Raw genomic sequence first — 12087 nt, 5'->3', positions numbered from 1 at the left:
GTTGGATCCACCACTCACTTCAAACTGGGTTTGATTTTTCCAGTACACGAAACAGCAGAAGGGAGAACAGATTGTAGTAAATCAAAGTGGAGCAGAGATATTTTGCGCTCTGGTTTCTTTTAACAAACTGGGATAATCTTCGAATAATTTATGCTTGTGTCACAACGTGAATATCGATCTGAAAACAAGGTGTCGCGGCCGCGCATCGGAGAAGATTACAATCCTGCAAACGTATTCACGTTGATGCTGTGCGTGAATGAACCCCACTGATTTGCGTATAGTTGCACTAGTGTTGCAGGCTCAGGCTGCAGCTCCGAAAACTTCCGTGGTCTGTGGAATGAACTGTAGTGACCCAGGTGCTAACAGTCAGCCTAGCAGCGTGTCGTTGTCATAGAGATGACAACCCATAATAATCTGTGGCCAGCATCAGCCAATCAGCGCGTCGCTGGTTCTCTCACACACAGCGCTTGCAATGAAGCCGAAGTGAATGAATACAACGAGACGTGGAAACATTTTTTTTTTCTTTTTTTCTACAATTCGTCCTGGGTCCGGACGGCGGTGCCTCGCGGTCCGGACATGGACCGCGGTCCGCCTATTGAGGACCCCTGGTCTACACTGACTACTGAGTTGTGACTGTGCAGGAGCACCGAGCAGCACGGCACAATGGTCCGCGATTTAGTTTCACTTTCACGGGACTTTGTAAAGCAGTGATGCAGCTTGCCCTGAAGCATATTTTTAATAATGGATGCATTAAACTAACAGGACGCAAACTACTTTATCCGTCCTGCTATCGCTATCAGCCATCTCACTGCAAAGCTGAGCTGTGTGTGCTGGATCTCCACTCCTCAGCTGTGTGTTCTGGCAGTATTGGTGAGGTGATTTAGATCGCCTAAAATCCATGCTTCTGTTTTTATTAACTACAAACAAGTAGCTATTTGCCGCTATTTGTAAAGTGCTTTGTTTGTTATGCTTTCACCGCTGATGCATGCGTGTGTCTCGCGGTGAAATCGTCGCGTCTTATTTCGCATCTATTTCATAATTGGCTTAGTTATAAAACCATGCCATTTTTGTTAGTAGAAAAGCTAAAAGTGAGGATGATAACTGTATTGTAAAATACGGAGTAATTCTGTAAAAAGAAAGCTTGTATCATAACAAACATCCTGACTTTGGTTGGTCGTAGGGTAATTTGTTTTTCCCCCAAGTTTCAATGGTAAGGCATGGGTTGTTGTTAACCTGTGGGTCGAGACCCCCAGAGAGGTCCGAAATGATTTTGCCAAATTGTTTTGAAAATAGCCGATCTACAAGCTCACAACACTCAAAAACATTTTAAGGGAACCCATAAAACATTTCTGGGACCCATTTGAATGACCTGAACCATCATCACACCAACTAGTAAATATTTTGAGGTAAAAGATGTTTATTGTGTAATCAAAAATCAAAATATGTTATCATTAAAAAATCATAGATTAGGCTATCTATCTTTCTATCTGCAGCATAAAAATGAATAGATTATCAATAGAATATCTGTGTGGGTCTAATAATCATAATAAACCTAAAAACTCTCATAAAACAGTATCGTGATAATATCGTGTATCGTGATACTGCAAATCGTGATAATGTTTTTTTCCAGTATCGCCCACCCCTACGTATAATACGGAATATAGTACGACTCTGATTATAAGACGTCGACCCCTATTTTTCAAATATCATTTTGGGAACAAAATATGCTGAAGACAAAATAAAGTTATTAATAAAGAAAACTTTTATATTGTAAAATGATTATAGAAAAGCTCATACAGAGATAACATCTGTATTGTATTGCATTAACCACCAAAGTCAATGTTCTATTCAAGAACAACATTCACTTTCAGATTATGACTGTGAAAAACGAATAGACTGCAACAAAACAACTATAGGAGACTATAATCCACACCTTCAGTTTATATCAAACCCAGGTCAGTGTTGTGAAGATTAACTAGTGAAGGGTGCGCTTGATTTTCCCTCAAATCCTGCCGTGCGGGTGCTTCTAAGCATTGCCCGCATGCATAGGACGGTAACTGAATGCCCCCGGGCAGGGCTTGTAAAGGCAACAAGCGCCCCTATTCTCCAGGCACCACTCAGGCTGTTTTGACTTTATAAAGTCACATAATTTCTTTGCCAAAAAAATAGGGAAACAACACTTAAGTGTTAGATCAAGCTCATGTTAAGAAACATTCGATCCATACACATGTTTATTTTCATCTAGATTTAGCTGCTATGTGGGTGTAACATCACATCAAAACATCACATGTTCACCCACATAGCAGCCAGTGTTGTTTTTGACAGCAAATTTTCATTTAGTTTTAGTCAGTCTTTTGAATAAAATGTCTGAAAAGTATTAGTTTTAGTCTAATTTTAGTCTCATTTATATCATGAGATTTTAGTTGACTAAATCTACAGTTGATTTAGTCAACTAAAATGTATGTTTTGGCAGGCCTTGATGGCATCGTAATGACTGATTTTACACTTGGTTGCATGCTGAAAATAGCCGATCTACAAGCTCACAACGCATCGCGCTGCCAAACAAACATAAAATGACTTTCTGCTCCACTAGTCCCTCCCTAACATTTTAGTCTAGTTTTTATTTTGTAGACGAAATTGTCAATATGTTAAGTCTTAGTTTTAGTCATCACAGCTTAGTTTTTATATCGTTTCGACAAAATCAACACTGATGGCAGCTAAATCTGGATGAAAATAAACATGTGTAAGCATCGAATATGGTTCTTAACATGAGACTGATCTAACACCTAGTGTTGTTTCCCTATTCTTTGGCAAAAAAATTATGTGACTTTATAATCACACACTAGTTGGTGTTGCTTCACTCGTTTACTGGTTACTTCAGTACCGGCGTCATCTGCTGGTGCGGATGTGTAATTACAATGTAAAATGTCTAATCACCAATTATAGGACGGCCCCCAATTTTGAGGATATGTTTATTAGAATAAAATATCCTACTATATTCGGTATTATACGGTATTGTGCAAGGAATAGACCAATGTTAGTCTGGTGTCTCTTCTCAGACCTGCCTGACCTGGTTGATCATAGAAAGTATAGACCCAGGGGTCTTCAATGTTTTCAGGCCAGGGACCCCCAAACTGATGGGGATATGAAGAAGGGAGGTAAGGGGACATCGTGGGGTGGGGATGGTCTACAACATATATTGTATATTTATGTATAAAATTGTGTATCAAGTGTATAAACGTAGGATGTTATTGTGCATTCAATACTATGCTATTAACACTTTCCAAGCCGGCCGTACTTGCCTGTACTTGCCCGTAATTGTCCGGTCGTGCTTGCACCGAGCGATCCGAGCGTGTTGTTATCATTTGGTGCATTGCTTTTTTAAAACATGTTTATAAATAAATAGAAGATTGAGCGGCAGTACCTCTGTTCGGGGTTTTTTAAGGGGCTCCCGCGGCTTTTAAAGGGTTAAAATAACAATACACTAGAAAAGAAAATTTTGAAGACATTTTAAGTGTGCCTGCATTATCATTATCATTTTTTGCTTTAACCTTATTAGCATAGCTAGCATTAACATTTTTAGCATTGGCATTTTATGCATTAGCATTAAAATGTGTTAGTTAGCATTAGCAAAATGTGTTAGTTAGCATTAGCATTTGATAGCATTAGCATTTGTTATCATTAGCAATACCATTTGTTAGCATTAACGTTAGCATTCATTACCATTAGCTTTTGTTAGCAGTATCATTTTTAGCATTTGTTAGCATTAGTATTTGTTAGTATTAGCATTAGCCTTTGTTAGCATTAGCATTTGTTAGCATTAGCAATCAGAGGAAGGGGCGGGGCTAAGTTAGACAAATTAAGCAGAAGGACTCTGAAACAAGTCAAATGACACCAACCACAAGTCTGTACAACAAACGGTTGACAAGATAAAGCCAAATAAAGTTTCAGCCAATCAGAAGAGGGGGCGGGGTTAAGTTAAACCAATTAAGGTAAAGAAAGGTGATGAGAATTCATGACTACCGGGTGCTCCGCCCCCACCTCTGCGCCCTCGTTACTGTTGCTATGTACGACAAGCTTTGAAGTCCCACAGCCCTCACTCAGTCATTCACTGTTAGCACCATGGAGACAGACACACTACATGCGTTTTTGTCTCGAAATCTTTTCCAAATCCGTCAACAAGACCTGGCATGCATTGGAAAAATATGTAGGCCTATTAAACAAAACAGCAGAGAATACATAAGGAAATCTCTCTGCTGGATTGAGAGCCGTTTTACACTGACTCAGAACGATTTAAATATGAATAGCCTACTGGCTAAATGACCCATGACTATAACACCAACACCTTATTTGTTATGTTAACACATTCTGTGCCAGCTTTTCACCACTAGGGGTGCCCAAAAGGTAAAGACACAAATAGCAGCACTGGCAATAAACTGCTTCAAATGTAGGCTAGGCCTACATGTTTCTTATCATGCCGATTGCTTATAAATCTATAACATTTGATATTTCTGGCGTGAAATGGTCTCGATTCCGAAAACTTTAGCTGCCGAGCCGCAGAAGGAGAGCCAAGGGTGTCGTCGCACCAAATTCTGGGCCCTGGGTACAAGGATTCACTGCAGTCCCACATGAATGTTCTTCATCACGGAATTTAAAAAAATAGCATATAGATAAAAGCTCGCAGCACGGCACTCTCGAGTTTATATATCCGCTATTTTTCAACAGCTAAAGTATAAAATAATTAAGGCCCTTCCACCTTGGGCCTTAGTAACTCAGTCCCACTCCCCCCTCTTGTGACGCACCTGCACACATCCTGTGTCTACTGCTGCATGTCAGAAATACAACACTTCGCATTGTTCATTCATCATTAGGCTACTTTATCAGTGGCTATTTAACAACAAATAAGGTTTTTGTAGTCACGGGTCATGGCCATTTAGCCAATACAGTGTATTGATATTTAAATCTGCGTTTTTTTTATATAAAACACAGCGATGTGGTCCAGTAGCCAAGGGCTTCCTCATTCCTTTGTTGTTTCCAAAATTATTCCTCTCCAGTTTAGTTCCAATAGCCGTGTAGGCTAATACGCCTTCCTCCAACGCATGCCAGGCCCTGCCAACGGACTAGGAAGAGATTTCGAAGCTCTAGGTCCAACACTGAATTAGTATTTAATGTGTAAAATGTGTGTAAAAATCTGCGCTATTTCCTTTGAAGTGAATCAGGCAGAGGGGGCGGAGCAATTACTGTTCGTCCCTATTGGCCAGAAAGATTCAAAAAGTCATGTGAGCGTTTTAAAGTTGAAATCACGTTGATAGGCAAAAGTATGCCAGAGTTATGTGGCGCCAAAGTATCTGTTTTGTTCTGTTTTCCCCCATTCATAGTCAATGGGGTTTTTGGGTGTTGTATTTTGTGAATTACGTCACCATGGTAACGTGGATCGGAAAGAAAAGTAATAGCACCCCATTCCCGGCCGAGCCGCACGTTTTATGTATATATTGCGGGGGTGGCATAAATCGTGCGGCAGTTATTACAAGTATGGCGGATTACGATAAGTGTTTTGCCATTGCATGGCAGACACACTTAATCCTTTCAGTGCCCAAAATCACCACTAGAGGGCGCCCAATGGCCATAGAATCCACCATAGACATACGCTGGTATATGCACAAGCCGTGCACAGCCATGACGCGCCTGAACACTTTCCTTTGTGCATGTACAGGAACAGGATGAAGTTAGCTTGAAGTTAGTTATTGGCTACCAAGCATTTTAGAAGCCCTATTTTCGGCGATTTAGCCATGATTAAACCTTGCACACCTCATGGATATGCATGGAACAGAGAAAATGAGCTCTAAAGATCCTGGATTGCATTGGAGTGGAAGGTAAATATCGGCGGCGCGACGCTCTCGCGGGCCGTGTAAACAGATGACTTTGATTTTTTTTTTTTTTTTATAATATATATATATATTTTTTTTAAGACAAACTAGTTCGGGATCGGCACCCTGAACGTTAATAAGGTCCAAATAAAGCCGAACTAGTTCGGGATTGGCACAATAAGAGTTAATTCATATAATCATTATTTTATTTTAAACATGCATGTACAAGTGGCCGTACCACTGCCATTTATAAACACGGGCCTACCTTATTAACTTGTTGACTGCCAGGCGCCGCTAGTGGCCGCTAGAGTGCCAGCCATTCTCCCATAGGCATTCACTATCACATCCGGGTCGCCAGCCTGAATTGGCTTGGCTTTTCACTCGAATGAGTGCTATGCTAGCGAGCCGGAGGAAGTTAGCTATCAGTTAGCAATCGACTATATAATTTTTTAGAAGAGCGATCTAAAGTTATTCAGCCACCAAAAAAACTTTTCTGCTGGCCTCGGAACACAATCCGGAGAAAATCCGCTGTAAAGATGTGTTTTTCTATTGGAGTGGGCGGCGTGGTGCGGCCTTTTCTTCCCATTACGGGCCGTGTAAACAGAATCGCGGCCTTGTGCTTGGATGGAAAATTAGACCGGGGCTTCGTTGATGCCTCCGATTATTTAATTCATTTTACTAAAGGAACCGAAAAATTTCGGTTCTTGTAATCCTTAATACGTCTTGCAAAAACAGCGTTTTTTTGGGGGGGCTCTAAACTTTTTTCTAAACCATTTTCAATGGAATAAATCATTGGGACAAGTAGAATGGCTCGTTGGGAAGCGGTGGAGGAGCCAGAACCACCCACGTCGCTACTAGCAGCTCAGGGTAAGCGAAATAGATAAAAAAATTAGTATTGGAATGGAAAAAAGAACCGAAATTATTCGGTTTTGGCACTGTAAGAGTTAACTGAGAATCAATGTCAATACTATCAATCTGTCACTAACAATCTGTCAATTGCACAATAATCATGTACACAAGCTATTCAAAAGATAAAAAAATCAAACCTCGGTTTAAAGTGAAGCGGTGAACTTTTATTCTATGTGTTCTAGAGTTATGAACTCTGTGATCTATACATTCTTTATATTCTGAATGAATTAATGATTTTATCTGGAGGGCCGAATTGTCATGTGAAGCTAGACCAATCCTCAAAGTATCCAATCATCAGACCGGGACGGACACTACACACATACGGACGGACGGACGGACGGACGGACGGACGGACGGACGGACGGACGGACGGACGGACGGACAGACAGACAGACAGGACAGATAAAACCTGTTCATTCTGGACTGATATGACCATATATGGACATGGGACACACATTTTGTTTTTGAAAAACCCTATTCATTCTGGACTGATATTCTGTACGTACCAGATAAAACCAGATAAAAACTGGAATGACGATATATGGACATGAGGTGACAGACATTTTGTTTTTGATAAAACCTGTTCATTCTGGACTGGGATGACCATATATGGACATGAAACACACATTTTGTTTTTGAAAAAACCTGTTCATTCTGGACTGACCATATATGGGCGTGGGACACACAAAGCCACTCATTGGAAGCGGCTTTCACCGCTTCAAAAATATGCGTATCTGACGCAGGACCCACATCATCATTTGATATTCATTTTATCAGACACACCTTATAAGGCCCGCAGCAGCCTGCACCCCAGGCCCAGAGCAGTCTGCACCACCTGGCTAGCAGCAGCCAGCAGCACCAAACACTATAGTGCGGTATGCTATGTATTCCCGTAGGATTTTTTTGCCAACATTTATTTTGTTGCTGTTTTGGCTTCTATAGGGATCAGAAAATGACGGGGTCAAATTTTCAGACCCCTCCCTCATTTCCTGGGGGCGGGTCACTTCAGTTTTGGTCCTATTCGGCCTTGTTTTCCCAATTTCCCAAAGGATTTTTTTTTGCCAAAATTGATTGCTGTTTTGGCTTCTATAGAGACCAAACTATCAGAAAATGATAGGAGTTCAATTTTCAGACCCCTCCCTCATTTCCTGGGGGCGGGTCATTTCAGTTTTGGCCCTATTTGGCCTTGTTTTCCCAATTTCCCAGAGGAGTTTTTTGCAAAAATTCGCTGTTTTTTTGCTGTTTGCTGTTTTGCTGTTTTGGCTTCTATAGGAACCAAACTATCATAAAGTTGTGCATGATTCTTTACCGTATATGACACTCACAAACTGCCAAGCCAATTTCACCAGCAACAACAAGAAAAATAACAATAATTATTATTATTATAATAGTGATACTAATAGGCCTGCATTTTTTTTGTTATTATAATTTTTTGGGATGGATTACATTAATTTGGGAACTGTTAAATTTGTATTTTGGGGACGTATGTGAAAAAAGTTAGTCTGGAGCCCTGGTGCTGAGCGCTGCAGACGGCAGACAGGGCACTGACTGGACAAGTCATGGGACACGCATGGGCAGTTGACGTCACAGGCAAGAGAAACATCCCACATCCAGCTTCACCACTACTGTACTGATAAAACGGGCAGAGCCGAGAATAAGAAATAAATGCTCCTCTTCTCACTGTTGCTCAAGAAGATCCTTCTCACAGGTGTCATGAACATGTTGTGCTTCTTGTCCTTTATGACTGCATGAAGTTCTCGAGGTCCAGCCACTACGTGATAGGCTTCAGTCTTGCTGCCATTAGAAGCCTCTATACCATACGTGTCCCTACACACACACACACACACACACACACACACACACACACACACACACACACACACACACACACACACACACACACACACACACACACACACACACACACACACACACACACACACACACACACACACACACACAGTTATTGGGCAGACTCGTCTTATCTCCATATTTTTTAATTTCATGTTTATTTTCGTACATTAATGGTCTACTGGTTCATACTACAGCATCACACAAAAGCATGTAGCTCTGCTATTAGTAGATCTACTTCTGAAATTGAATGCTGTAAAAAAGGATTAATTTTGCGTCAATCGGCGGCTCACTTTTCGTAGGAATCCACAATCATTTGAGTCAGGTCCAGTGTGTCCATGTCGATAGGTTGAGTGTTCTTCAAGGTATCACACAACTTGAGCATTTGCATAAAAGCTCCATCATCTCCTCCAACGGCAACGCTACACACACACACACACACACACACACACACACACACACACACACACACACACACACACACACACACACACACACACACACACACACACACACACACACACACACACACACACACACACACAAGCTGTTAATGTTGATTACTTGTTTCTGATCGCAGTTCTGTTTGGAAGCAGTCACTCGCACAGACAGACACACAAGCCACACGCGATCACTCGCGATGCGGCCGCGTGCTCGCACACACACACACAATATTTGTTGCCATTGTGTGTGCTAATGGCTAGCAATGTTGTGCACATGGATGAAGCCACAAGTAGGCGGATCTGCTGGTCTCTAGTGATCCATAAATTGCTCAAACAGGGCACAATGTCAGACTCAAGCTTCAGCCGAGTCTGAAATAATGCTACCTCAGGTCTCAACTCATTGACTGCTCTATCAGAGTTTCCCGACTTTTGGGCGTTTTTCGCACCATCTTTCAAACTTGGCAGCCATGTTTATTTACATTTGATAAAAACATAATGCCTGCTATGAATGAATCATGAATGCCTGAACGGATTTCCAAGCCGATTTCTTTTAGTTTGAAAGCTGTGAACAGCGTGCACACACGTGGTGCATGATCTGTGCACTATGAATTACATGGAAGTCTATGGAGACTTGTGGCATCCTGGAACTTTGGCAGCCATTTTTAAAATGCAGCGAATGAGTCAGACCTGCAGCAAGCCCTCAAAAAAGGCCTTCGTTTTAGCCTATTTTTTGTCTTTTTTGACCGCGGTAAGGACCCTGACACCGCGGTAGGCCGCGGTATACCGCGATACGGCGGTTACCGAACCCAGCCCTAATGGTACTTTACACCAGGATATTTTACTTTAATCAACCTCAGAAAGAAGTTGAATATATGCTGGAATGCAGCTGCCAACTGACCAGTGCACACCTTGAGCTCACAGGGGTTGTTGTTGTCTGGACCCCTGGCCTTGTTAATGCTGATCCTGTTAAGGGGTGGCCATATCTGAATGGGTATAGGAATCTGGGGATCTTAAGGTTGCTGGTTCACCAATCACTAATCTGCGTTAAAGTGTAATTGGGAGAACCAGTCTCACAAATCTGTCTGCAGTGATATTAATACAAGTATAGGAGAAATGCTGTGGCTCTACACAAGAGGGAGGGTGGGTTGGAAATTAGGGTGACAAACTGCAGTCTCCTGGGATAGGGTTAGGTGAAGAGAGATGCGCATGGGAGAACTGGTGCTGGAGGGTGGGTCTAGGAAAGTAACATTGTAGAATTCCTTGGCTGCTAAAGATAAGACAAAACATGGTTGTGTTTGGTTATACCTCGAGTAGGGGTATCTCAAAATCTGACGGCCTCTGCTGCTAGACTATCAGCTGAATGAATGTCAGTTACATTGAAATGTTGTAGTCCAAATTCTACTAGACTAGAGCACGTACCTGTATGAGTTGCCAAATTCCACCGTCTTAACAGAATACGTGAAGGACGCGGGTGAAAACTTGCCTTTCCCATCCTCAGCAGTCAACTGCGAGTCTGTGCCAAGTATAACACAGTCCTAAAGACGTAAAAGACAAAGATACCGTAGTGATTATAATCAGAATCAGATTTATTGTCACATCACAGGTTTACATAAGTAAGCGTGAGAGATTTGTTTTAGTGCATATTGCCCTTTATATCCATAGAGAAACTAGAAATGACAACAGTCATTACAGGGCTCAACGTTTTTACTTGGTAGCACCGGTGCTACCATTTTAAAATTCAGTTAGTTTGGGTAACTCAGTTAGATTGGGGTAAGAGCGCTCGTTTTGTATTTCACCACACCCCCCTACCACCACCTGGATCAATTCACTTTGAAAATCACTTTTCAACACACCTGTGTAATTCCCAGATGATGCCACAAGATGGCGACAACACAGCCATTCACTGTGGCTCACGTTTCACTGTATATTCTGTGACGTCACTCTTGTCCCCTCTTTGTTTATCTACTAGCCTAGCTCAGCTGTGTTTAGGTATTAGTTTACTATGCCTAACCCTAACCTCCGTGGGATGAGGCGCTATCGGCGCCATCATGAGGCTGCCGACACTCCGTTGTCACCCAGGTGGGCACATCAAAGCGACCGCTTGCTCCGCGCCGCACAACGAGCGCTCCTGGTCTCAATCTAACTGAATCTCAAACTAACTGTGATATATATATGTGTTAGATTGGGGTAAGAGCGCTCGTTTTGTAGTTCACCACACACCCCTACCACCACCTGGCTCAATTCACTTTGATAGTCACTTATCAACACACCTGTGTAATTCTGCGTAATCACAAGATGGCGACAAAAACAGTACACAGTCATTCACTTGTGTAGTCGGTAGGGGTGTAACGATATAGTAACTGTATCGAAATATCGTTTTTAACTTAAAAAATCGAAGTAGATCGAAATGAAAACAGCTAAAATCGAATCGTATCGTTTTATTTTGTATCGTATCGAATCGGCAGTGCAAAGAATCGATTGTATCGAAACTACCTACTTGTGCATTGTATTTAGCATTTTTAAGAAGAAAAAATAAAAAGGAGGGGTTTAATTACTTTTCCTATCCATATAGCTACACTGGTCTATCGATAAATGTGTGTAATCTATGGGTTCATGTCAAGGTGCAGGTTTGTCAATATACAATGTCCATGTATTTGGCAGATAATCAATGTGTTCACTTATTTATATCCATAATAATACATGTTTCCCTTAAAAACCTGCACTATCCACACCTTTCACACAGATTTAATGTCTTTGCTAAATAGTTACTATATCGATTTTAAATCATTAAATCGAATCGTATCGTATCACCATGAATTAACCAATATCGTCCATGTATCGTATCGTTAACCATGTATCGTGATATGTATCGAATCGCTATTAAAATGTATCGTTACACCCCTAGTAGTCGGTGACGTCACTTGTCTGCGACCCCTCTGTTTATCTACTAGCCTAGCTCTGCTGTGTTTAGCCATTAGCTTACTATGCTTAACCCTAACCCTAACCTTAACCTCAGT

The sequence above is a fragment of the Nannobrachium achirus genome, assembly GCF_963921795.1.
Source record: "Nannobrachium achirus genome assembly, chromosome: 2".
NCBI classification, from domain to species: domain Eukaryota; kingdom Metazoa; phylum Chordata; class Actinopteri; order Myctophiformes; family Myctophidae; genus Nannobrachium; species Nannobrachium achirus.
This window is presented reverse-complemented; position numbering follows the sequence as displayed.